Source organism: Chiloscyllium plagiosum, unplaced genomic scaffold, assembly GCF_037043375.1.
Source record: "Chiloscyllium plagiosum isolate Xiang-an unplaced genomic scaffold, Cpla_swu_hap1 HiC_scaffold_21, whole genome shotgun sequence".
In the NCBI taxonomy this organism is placed as follows: domain Eukaryota; kingdom Metazoa; phylum Chordata; class Chondrichthyes; order Orectolobiformes; family Hemiscylliidae; genus Chiloscyllium; species Chiloscyllium plagiosum.
The window spans coordinates 25,438,480-25,450,153 of NW_028270159.1; positions in this window are offsets into that span (position 1 = coordinate 25,438,480).

Sequence of the window (11,674 nt, forward strand, 5' to 3'; positions counted from 1 at the left end):
TGTTTCAAGTCCACATACTGGCAGCAACTACGATGGCCTGCTGGCCTGGATCATCAAGAACATTTTAACCATTTGGCCAAGGCTTGGCTTTGTTTCAGAATTTTGCTGTGGGCTGACCTAGCGTGCGTCTGTTCAGGTTGTGCCCTGAGTGCAGCTATGCAATTGCCTTCACTGAAGTGGTGTTCCCCAAGCTCAGTCAGCCTGATGAGGAGTTCACTTCCATTGGTGTACCCTTTAACTCATATGTTCCATTTGCTGCATTTTCTAATGACAAAGTCAGTTGTAGTACCTGTTTGAATTCCAGCTGGACTTCCCTAATAGGTGCTTTTACATAATCACATCATTAATCCTTCATATCAAATGGTATCTCAGCATCTTCCTTACGATTAAATCAAACTCACATGCCTCTGCGAGTCATCTTAACCTCGTCAAATATTCAGACATGGATTCCCCTGGTTCTCGAAATGCTGAGTAAAACTGATAGCGCCTCAGAATTAGAGGAGGCTTGGGGCTGTAATATTCCTTGGCTAAATCCATCAACTCTTGAAAGGTTTTAGTATCTGATGCTTCAGGGAAAGTTAGATTTCTAATACCAAGAAAGGTACTGGTCCACAAACTGTCAGGAAAATTACTCGTTGCTTTTTGTCTGCCCCAATGTCATCTGCCTGGAAAACATAAATTCTTTCCACATAATGATCCCAGTTTCATCACCACTGAAATAACTTCACAAAGGCCAGTATGCATCACCAAGTCACCCGTTATTTAACATAGTTCATGCCACTGACCCAGCTAGCACCTAGAGTGAGCAGAGCACTTGACATTCTTTATTTTTTTTCTCCTGTTTATATTTTTTCTTTTTTTTTTAAAATCCCCTATTAACCCCCACACTACCACCTAAGTGCGGTAGTGCTTATTTTTTTCCCCAGCACCCATGGTGTGTGTGTGCAGATGTGAGACACAGTGAAAGACACAAAGTGCACGAATCTTTATTCAAATTCCACCACCAGGAAGACAGGAAAACACCCGGGTGGCCAGTGACAAACACTGCCCTTCACATCAAAGGGCAGTGCTGTGTGATCAAAAACAGTGAAGGGGAGGGTAGGGACTTGACATTCTTTATATCTATCAGCCAGAATTCCCTGATTGGCCTGGGTTTACAGCCCCAACCAGGAAATTCATATTTTACGAGATCCACCTGGCTGCTCTAATTTCAATCACTACAGGTTCCATGGGTAATGATTCTATAAAGTAAATTTTAATTTTTGATCAGGCTAGCATCAAATGGTGCCAAATATTATGATCAGCATTTACTAATTAATAAACAATGTAATGGACATAATTGTGATAAAGGGATTAAAATTGAAGCAGCAGAAATTAGAACGCCAAGAAAAAGTGAAAGAATGAGAAGGAGAGAGAGAGGTAAAGAACTTAGAAAACAAAGAAATAAAAAAAAGGAAAAGGCAAGGAGAGAAGAGCGAGTCTCTGAAAAAATAGCAAGAAAAAGAATTTAAACAAAGAGTTCGAGTGAAGGGCAGGAATCCTACCTTGTCCCATGAAGAGCTCACTAGCTTAGACTTAAGAGTGGAGGAACTCAGTTTACTTACGTAGTTCCTATGTTTGATGAGGGGAAGGTAGAACCACTCTGTCCTTCAACAGGTGAGATAGCAACTAAAAAGACAAGTACAACAATTGTTCTTATTAGAGAAAGATTCCGGAACGGAGGGTGGAGCGGATAGGTGGGAAGGAAGATGACAGGTAGGACAGTTCAAGAGGGCGGTGCTGAGTTGGAGATTTGGATCTAGGATAAGATGGGGAGAGGGGAGATGAGGAAACTGGTGAAATCAACATGGAAGGATCCTTTGGGGCCTTGGATCGAGGTGAAGGCAGAGCTTTTACACCTCCTGTGCTCCACCCTCTGCTCCGACCTATCGTCAACACCCCCCACCTGCATCTATCTATCGTATTCCCAGCTACTTCCCCCCAGCCCCAGACCGTCCCATTTATCTCTCAGCCCCTTTGCGTCCTCCCCACCCCCACATTCCTGATGAAGAGCTTATGCTCGAAACATCAACTCTCTTGCTCCTCGCATGCTGCCTGACCAGCAGCACTTTTCCAGCACCACACTTTTTGACTCTATACCTGGAATATGAAATGCTTTATGAGCTTGCTTTTGACCAATGGATATAAGCATTTAAAACAGAAGCCACTTACAAAAACATCCATGAAATAATTCTCCGTGATAAGTTTAAAAACTCCATCTCCTTTCCCAATACAGTATATACCTCAAGGAAGAGCGAGTACTTGAATCCATGCCGGCAGACATCATGCTTAAAGATTATGAGCTGATCCACACTCATTTGTTCACCTCCCAAATCTGTGCTCAACTTTGCCAGATCCTCATGCTTGAATTCCTTCAGATTTCTACTAGTCTGTGTATCAAGTGGTTTTGTGTGAATCTCATATTTAAATTCCATTACAACTTAATGTTGTTTCATCTGATTCTGCTCAGAAACAAACAGAAATTCAACTATTGTTAAGAACCACCAATGAAAACGTTCACTTTTTAGTATGATTTGATTTGTACTTTAGATTAGATTCCCTACAGTATCGAAACAGGCCCTTCAGGCCAACAAGTCCACTCTGACCCTCCGAAGAGTAACCCACCCAGACCCAATCCCTTATCTATGTTTACCTCTGACTAATGCACCTAAAACTATGGGCAATTTATCATGGTCAATTCACCTGAACTGCACATCTTTGGATTGTGGGAGGAAACCAGAGCAAACCCATGTAGACATGGGGAGAACGTGCAAACTCCATATAGACAGTCACCCGAGGCAAGTATCAAACCTGGGTCTCTGGTGCTGTGAGGCAGCAGTGCTAACCACTAAGCCATTGTGCTGCCTGTTTTTTAAAAATCCATTTAAAGAAATAGGATATATAATCCTGACTTCAGATGAGCTATCTGTAAAAAAAAATTACAGTAAAACACTAGAAAATCACCTTACTTTTTGTTGTATCTAACACTCCAAGCTTAACTTTGCTCCTATTCTGAATCAGTATAATTGCAGGAAATTTGTGTGCACAGCTCCTCAATCTGGAGCCATTGTAATTAACCAAGACATGTCCAGCAAAGAAGCTGAAAGATGAGTGCAAACCTATCTAGGCGATTTGTGCTTCTTTTGCTACATGTGACATTCACTTATACCCAATTTTCTACAAACTTTTATGTCCCATACTTGCTTTGCAACTTGATTGCACTCAAATCTAGGTTCAAATATGGACAATAAATTCCAGGTCTCTGTTCTCAGTAGTAGATAAGAAAATTAAACCAAAACAAACCAATCTAATTCAGTCAGGGTCTGTACAGTTCAAATTGGTCATGGCCTAATTGGTCTAGAGACTTGGAAACTACATCCAGTTTTGTAAGCAGACTGATTTATGACAGACAGATACAGTTGAATCCATTTGTGTAACAATCTCTAATATTGATGCTCATTAGTTCCCAATATTATGGTTTATGATTACTAACCAAACCAAGAAATTACATCTCTGGACCATAAGAACAATCATGAGTAGATGTTCTGAATGGTTTACGTTTTACAAGAATTTTTCTTAATCTTTGTACAATTGCTGTGTCATTTTGTTGCATGGGAATGTGGGTCTTTGGTCTCCATAAATCCAAGAACCACTTTACAGTTGCTGAAAAGGATTGTGCATTCATCCAAAGCCTACTATTCCACTGATGTAAATTTGATCTGGATACATTTACTAGAATGGAAGTGCCTCCGAAATCTATGTGAAAAATGTCTTTTCACAAAAAAGATTATGAGGGTATGGAATTGACTTGGTAATTGAAGCAGCATTTAATAAGTCTACGTGGGAGAAGGAAAAGGAGGATATAGTTTATGGGAACAAGGCAGGCATATGAGATTTGGACAATTGCATATGTGGGGGATAAATACCACTAGGACTGGTTAGACCTCACATTATTTTCAGTGCTGTAATTTTTATTGGAGTGATACTTACAACTTGAGTACCATATATAATCATGTATAGCAAAAAAACTCAACTGAAAAGTGTATAATCATGAAAATTATATCTATAAAGCCTGTGATGAGTTCACTTGCTACTGAATGATAATTGTAAATGTTTAAAGTTTGCCACAATTATTATGCCAATCATGACAAATTCCAGGAATTCTAGCTAATCCATTATTGTTTATTGTTTATGTTGTTTTTATTAGTTTAAATCCCTTGAGTTCTGTACTAGTAAATTATCCCAGAAAGAAAAATGACAGTTCTTAAACCGAAAAGAATTCATATATTTTTATTATTGCTTTTCCTCCAACATATTTGCATTGGTTGTTTCTTCAGTTGTGTGGTCACAACATTAATTTTTATTCCACATGCACTCCTAGATGTATTGACATTGGTTAGGTCACTTTTGGAATATTGCATGCAATTCTGGTCTCCTTCCTACAGGAAGGATGTTGTGAAACTTGAAGGGGCTCAGAAAAGATTTACAACAATGTTGCCAGGGTTGGAGGAATTCAGTTATAGGGTGAGGCTGAATAGGCTGGGGCTGTTTTCCCCGGAGTGTTGGAGGCTGAGGGGTGACCTTGTAGAGGTTTATAAAATCATGAGGGACATGGATAGGGGAGAGTTCAGAACTAGAGGGCATAGATTTAGGGTGAGAGGAGAAAGATTTAAAAGGGACCTACGTGGCAATTTTGCACATGAAGGATGGTGCGTGTATGGAATATTGCCAGAGGAAGTGGTGGAGGCTAGCACAATTACAACATTCAAAAGGCATCTGGATGGGTATATGAATAGGAAGGGTTTAGGGGGTTATGGGCCAAATGCTGGTAAATGGGATTAGATTAATTTTGGATATTTGTTGGCATGGATGAGTTGGACCAAAGTCTGTTTCCATGTTGTACATCTCTATGACTGTTGAAAGGTCAGGCGGAAGGGTAGGGTTGTCTTGTTCATAAGAAATGAAATTAATTTGTTAGCAAGAAGCAAAATAGGGTCAGAAGGCATGGAATCTGTGTGGGTAGAGTTCAGGAACCACAAATGAAAAAAGATGGGAGTTATGTACAGTTCTCTGAGCGGTAATCAGGGAAGATCATAAATCAAGGACATAGAAAAGCATGTCAGAAAAGCACTATGTCATATAATCATGGGTGACTTCAATTTGTAGGTAGGCTGGAGAAATCATGTTGGCAGCAGATCCATGGCATCTACCACGTGATGTTTGGAGCATCTGCATGGTAGGGTTCACTTGGCAATAGGCAATTCTGAATTTGATGATGCGCAATAAGACAGACTTGATAAGGAAACTTAAGGTAAAGGAACCCTGAGTGGACATTCACCATATAATGTGACAAAATTCACCTGGCTGTTTGAGAAGAAGAAACTGGAATTAGATGTAATGGTATTACAATTGTGCAGAGGCAACTATCAAGACACAAGGGAGGAGCTGGCCAGAGTTGATTGGAAGGGAAACCTTGCAGGGAATACAGTGGAGAAGCAATGACAGGAGTTTCTAGGAGTAGTTTAGGAGGCACAGCAGAAATTCATCCCAAGGAAGATGTTCAGGGGAGTTTGAGGCAATTATGGCTGACAAGGGAAGTGAGGGATAGCATAAAAGCAAAAAGGAAAGCATACAATGTGATGAAAATTAGTGGGAAGTCAGAGGATTGGGAAGCCTTTAAAACCCAGCAGAGGTTAATTAAAAAGGCAATAAAGGGGGTGAAAATGAAACATGAAGGTAGCCTAGCCAATAGTACAGAAGAAGATTGCAAGAGTTTTTTTTAGATATAAGAAATGTAAGACAGAGGCAAGTGTAGACACTGCAAAATGAGGCTGGAGAAGTAGTAATGGAGAACAAAGAAATGGCAAAGGAGTTGAACAGGTACTTTGCATTACTCTTTATAGTAGAAGACACCTGTAGCATACCAGAGCTTCAAAAGAGTCAGAGTACAGAGGTGAGAGCAGTGGCCATCACTAAGGAGAAAGTTCTGGGGAAACTGAAAGGCCTGAAGGTGGATAAATAACTCCTACTAGATGGACTACATGCCAGAGTTCTGAAGGAGGTAGCTGTGGAAGTTATGGTGGCATTGGTGATGATCTTCCAGGAATCACTGGAGTCAAGGAGGATCCTAGAGGACTGGTTAATTGCTAATGCAGCACCCATGTTTAAGAAGGGAGAAAGGCAGGAAGCTATAAGCCGGTTAGCCTGATCTTGATTTTAGTGTCCATTATTAAGCATGAGACTCTGAAGAATTGGAAGTGCATGGCATCTTCAAGGAGAGATCATGTCTGACAACGCTGTTATTTTATTTATTAAATTTATTTGAAATGTCATTATTCATCAAATCAAATTCTTTGAGTTATTAGTGAGCAAGGTAGACAACAGAAAGCCAGTGGGCATGATCTATTTGAATTTTCAGAAGGCCTTTGACAATGTGCCACACAGGAGGCTGCTCAACAAGATAACAGCCTATGGTGTTGGGGCAAACTACTGGCAAACTACAATCAGTGCTGAGACCATACTTATTCATGTTATGCATTAATAATCTGGACAAAGGAACTGAGGGCATTGTTGCTATGACTGTAGACGACACAAAGATATGTGAAGGGACAGGTATTGATGGGAAGGCTGAAAAAGGACTTGAATTGGTTAGGAGAGTGGGCAAAGAAATGATAGATGGAATACAATGTGGGAAAGTGTGAGGTTACACATTTTGGAAGGAAGAGAAATAAACTATTTTCTAAATGGGGAAAGGCTTCAGAAATCTGAAGACTTATGAGTGCTAGTTCATGATTCTTTTATGGTTAACAAATAGGTTCAATTTGCAGTTAGGAAGGCAATGCAATGTTCGCATTCATTTCAAGAGAGCTAGAATATAAGCACAGACATGTATTGCTAAGGCTGTATAGGTTCTGGTCAGACTGCATTTTGAATATTGTGAGTTGTTTTGGGCTTAGTGTTGGTGTTGGAGGAGGTCTGGGGAGATTGACAAGAATGATCCTGGGGATGAGGGGCTTGTCATATTAGTAGTGGTTAAAGACTCAAGGTCTATACTCAATGGAAGTTAGAAGCACGGTTTTGGGGTGTGGGGTGGGTGGTGCATGGATCTCATTGAAATTTACATAAAGCAGAGGTGCCTGGATAGACTGGATGTGGAGAACCTGTTTCCATTAGTAGAAGAAACTAGGTCCCAAGAGCACAGCTTCAGATTAAAGAAACAACCCTTAGAACTGAGACAAGGAGGCATTTCTTCATCCAGAGTGTGGTGAATCTGAGTAATTCATTGCTACAGAAGGCTGTGGAGGCCAAGTCATTGAGTGTTTGTCAGACGCAGATGGATAAGTTCTTAGTTAGTAATGAGATCAAGGGCAACAGGAAGAAAGCTAGAGAATGGAGTTGAAAAACATATCAGCCATGATTGAATGTTGGAGCATGCTCAATGGGCTGGATGGCCTAATTCTGTTCCTATAATGTATAGATTTATGGCCAAGGGAGCCACATATTGCTGTTAAAGCCAAAAACAGGGAGTAGCATTGGATGAATTGCACTGTGAGAGCAGTGAGGGAAGGAAGGATACATCAGGCAAGGATATTCTCCATTTGTCCAAGGAGTGTATGTACCTGTCAGTTCTGGTATGCTACAATCAGTCCAGGGCTGGTATTGTCGACAGTCTGGCTGAGTATACTGCAGTCAGTCCAGGGTGTTGAAGGGCCTGTCCATGGCATCCTACATTCTGAGGACAAATCTTATCTGAGGCTTGGTCTTGGAGGCTTCTGGTGAAGTGGAGAGAATTTGGAAGGTCTTGGGCAGGGGAATCACAGTAAATTGGGGTGGTCAAGGAATATCATGGAACAGGAGGCTTAGTTTGGGGAAGGGTAAAGGTCAACAGGGGCAGTGGTGACTCAATAAACTTAGGTAAATAATACATTATCTCCTGCAGATGATACTCAGATGTCTGCAATGCTGTACACCCACACCGAGTGTCTTCTATCATATTGGCTTTGTACACCTTCTGCAACATGAATTGACAAAAGTGATATGTCATTGACATGATGGAATGTTGGAAAAAGTGATCTCCTCTGAGGAGGAACCGGATACTGAGGTGGTTCAGGAGGGCACTCACAGATACCAGGACAACAAAACCATGGTCCAACAAGCCAGACTAGCATATGAAAACCTCACAGCCATTCACTTGTGATACATGAACATGATTCTTTTCCTGTTTCTTTAATGGTGGAACAGTCGGCTGGGAGAGTGCAGTGTCCTTTTTTGTAATATTCATCCATAGTTTGTATCCTTCATTGCTGGGTTACCATTTATTGCATATCCCTAGTTGCCCTTGAGAACATGGTAAGCTCTCATGGTATATGGTAGGTACACCTATGGTACTGTTAGTCAGAACGTTTTAGATTTTTGTTCCAGTGACAGTGAAGGAATATTGGTATTTTCAAGTCAGGATGTTGAGTGGCTTGAGAGGAACCTGCATGTGGTGATGTTCCCACATGTCTGCCTCCCTGTCCTAGATGGCAGTGGTTGTGGATTCGGAAAGTGCTGTCGAAGGAGGCTTGGTGAATTTCTGCAGTGCACCTTGCAGATGATGCACACTCTTGATATTGAGCATCGGTAGCAGAGGAAGTGAATTCTTGTAGATGTGGTGACAGTCAATTCAACATACATCATGAACTGAGTTGTGTTTCATTTGGCACTATTGCTTCCGATAAAAGCAAAATTCTTCTTCCACCTGCTTGTGATGTGATAACTTTGAGGCAGGAAGCCTAGCTGAGAAACCTTTAGTCTCCTCTTAACTGCATGCATCTGACACTGTGAGCATTGCCTTGAATATGAGCTTACAGAATGCTATAATACTCTGGGCCACCACTCCTTTTAAAGATCAGGGACCACTCAATCTGAGGAAGTCCACAGATATGTGACTTCCTGTGTCATGTGTCCCATTTTGCCTTTCTCATTCCCACAGTCCTGTAGGATTTTAGGATGTTACTCTATACCATTGCAATGGCTGGGCATTTTCAGCATGTGAACTTCCAATATTATGAGATGCAGAAATGCTAACACATTTCCATAATTCTACCAACCCGAAAGTGTCATGCAATTAACCTCACAGGTATGTTTTGCCAACTTCAAATACTGAGAATGCCTTTGACTGTCTAAGGAGATTGTACGCAGGAAAACATCTTCACCTCCTGCACCCTTGCAGATGCTAGTTCTCTCTCTGCAAAACTCTGCTCATGGAATTGAATCCTTGAATCCAGATAAAGTAGCCACCTAGGTGACCACAGTGTAGTGGTGGATGGTATATGTAACAGCTTGCCAGTGCATCCTCTGAGAATTACAGGCTTCATCCTTGGATAGTGGTAACTCTGGAGAGCCACTGGTGTCTCTTCTATTTTGTAATCTGTTGTTCACTCATAATTGTTCATTAGCCTGGACCCTTTCTTTCTCATTGTGCACTAGCTTGTCCTGCAATGAGAGAAAGAGAAGAGTTGACTGTGACAGAATATGTGAATGAGCAGCTGATGACAATACATAGCCATGCTAGGTGATGATTCCCCTCCAGTGAGTAGTGGCCAAGAAACATTAGGATATTGTCAGCATAAGGTAGTTGTGAGCCCAGCAATGCACATGATGCTTGTGCTGGTGAGGTGGGAATGCCTGTGTGCCACAGCTATACAAAATCAGATTGAATAATAGGCCTATAAGCATAAAGTGTAATGTGAAGATGGTGGTACCTATTCTTTTGGGAGTTTAGGAGCTCCCTGCTCTGGTTCTCACTTTGTTCATGCCTTCATGAGGCACTGAACTCTATTTCAACCCTGACCAGGGTCTCCAAGAGTTGGCAGAAGGGCTTATTTCATTTATTAGAGGTACAGATGAAATAAAACAAAGAACGACAGACCTTATTTTCTGACCTGGATGCCCTAGAGTTTTCATTGGTACTTTACAGACCCATCTACCCATCATCTAGAACATAGAACATTACAGCGCAGTACAGGCCTTTCAACCCTCGATGTTGCACCGACCTGTGGAAACAATCTGAAACCCATCTATCCGACACTATTCCATTTTCATGCATATGTCTATCCAATGAACAGGCCTTGCTATTTAAGTCAGCATTGAACCTGTTTGCATATGAATTGAGGTGAAAAGCAGATTATCGCACAAGAAAACATGTCCTGGACCCTGACAGATGTACTGTAATCTGAGCTACCTGCTGCCATGCTTTAACTTGAAAATTGAAAATTCTAGCCATAGTGTTGCGTAATGTGAGCCATATTAAACATTATAACATGCAATTCTTCTTATATGTATCCTGTGAAAAGTGTGGGAAGATGAGAATACACAAACAGTATCATAATATTCTTCCTTTTCATTTAAAATATATCTGTAATGATAAATGCAGAATTTGTATTTGTGCTAATCCACAATATTCATTTTGAAAGTTTATTGCAGAAGGATGGGTGATGCTCAGGGCTTAAGGTTTGGCTAAGACACCTAATGCTCTTTCCTGGTCATTCGTGCTACTTAGTCTCAATTATTCTTTGAATGTATTAGTTTGAATACACTGGTATCAGCATCCGCAATACTGAGTGAAACACATTTAAAAGTTTCTGTCTATGGAACTTGCCCAGTGTAAAACAATGCCTGCATAGGCCAACAAATTGAAAAGTGTAATTCTGGATTATATACAATGCAGAGATTGTGGGGAAGTAGGGGCAAGGGAAGGGCAGGAGTGCAAGTCAACAGGAGACATCACATCCAGTTCATGTTCTTTTGATTTTCCAATAAACTTCCATATCCTTGAATCTGTTTTTAATATCATTTCTGAAAAGTCTAGAATTAACTGACAGTTGAATATACAGTATTAATTTATGATATTGTTTTGTACAATTTGCTGGTGTATATCCTGTTTTATGATACACATATTCCAGATACCAATTGACAGGAATTAAATTCTGGTCACTTAAATTCAGGACCTTCAGTATTTGCACAACCACATAATATATTTTTGTTCATTGATCTAAGGGATATTACATAATAGGACAGGACTCTATATTTAATCACGGTTTATATTATTCCTTGTAAATGTGGATAAATTCTTCTTCAAAAGTTGCATGCACAGTATAATTGTTTTGAAAATCAAGCAAGCATATTTTTGTACACAAAGTCACCACTTTATAACTGCAAGCAGCTTTGATTTTTAGAGTGAATCACTCTTGCAATTTTGTTCTACCCGAGAGAATTGTAAAAGGGTAATAGATCTCACTGGAAATGGTTTTCTGAGGATGACAGTTCCTGTGCAAATAACAATACTGTGACAACCCTTTGGAAACAATTTGTTTAAAGAGGTCAATTGAGATAAAAGGGAAACACAGATGCTAATAAACAAGGATAGTTAGATGAAAGAGCTTTTGTATGTACTATTTAGAAAGTAGTGATCAATTTTCTTGGGAAGTTTTCATCACAGATTGAAGTCAACTGGATTTCTCAATGTTTCACTTTTACAATAATAGGATTACTCCAATTAAGAACAATTTCCTGTTGCAATATGGTGCAATTTTTGTATCAGATGTAAGCAGCAAAACTCTTCATTACAATAGTCTTAATAACAGTTTTTGAA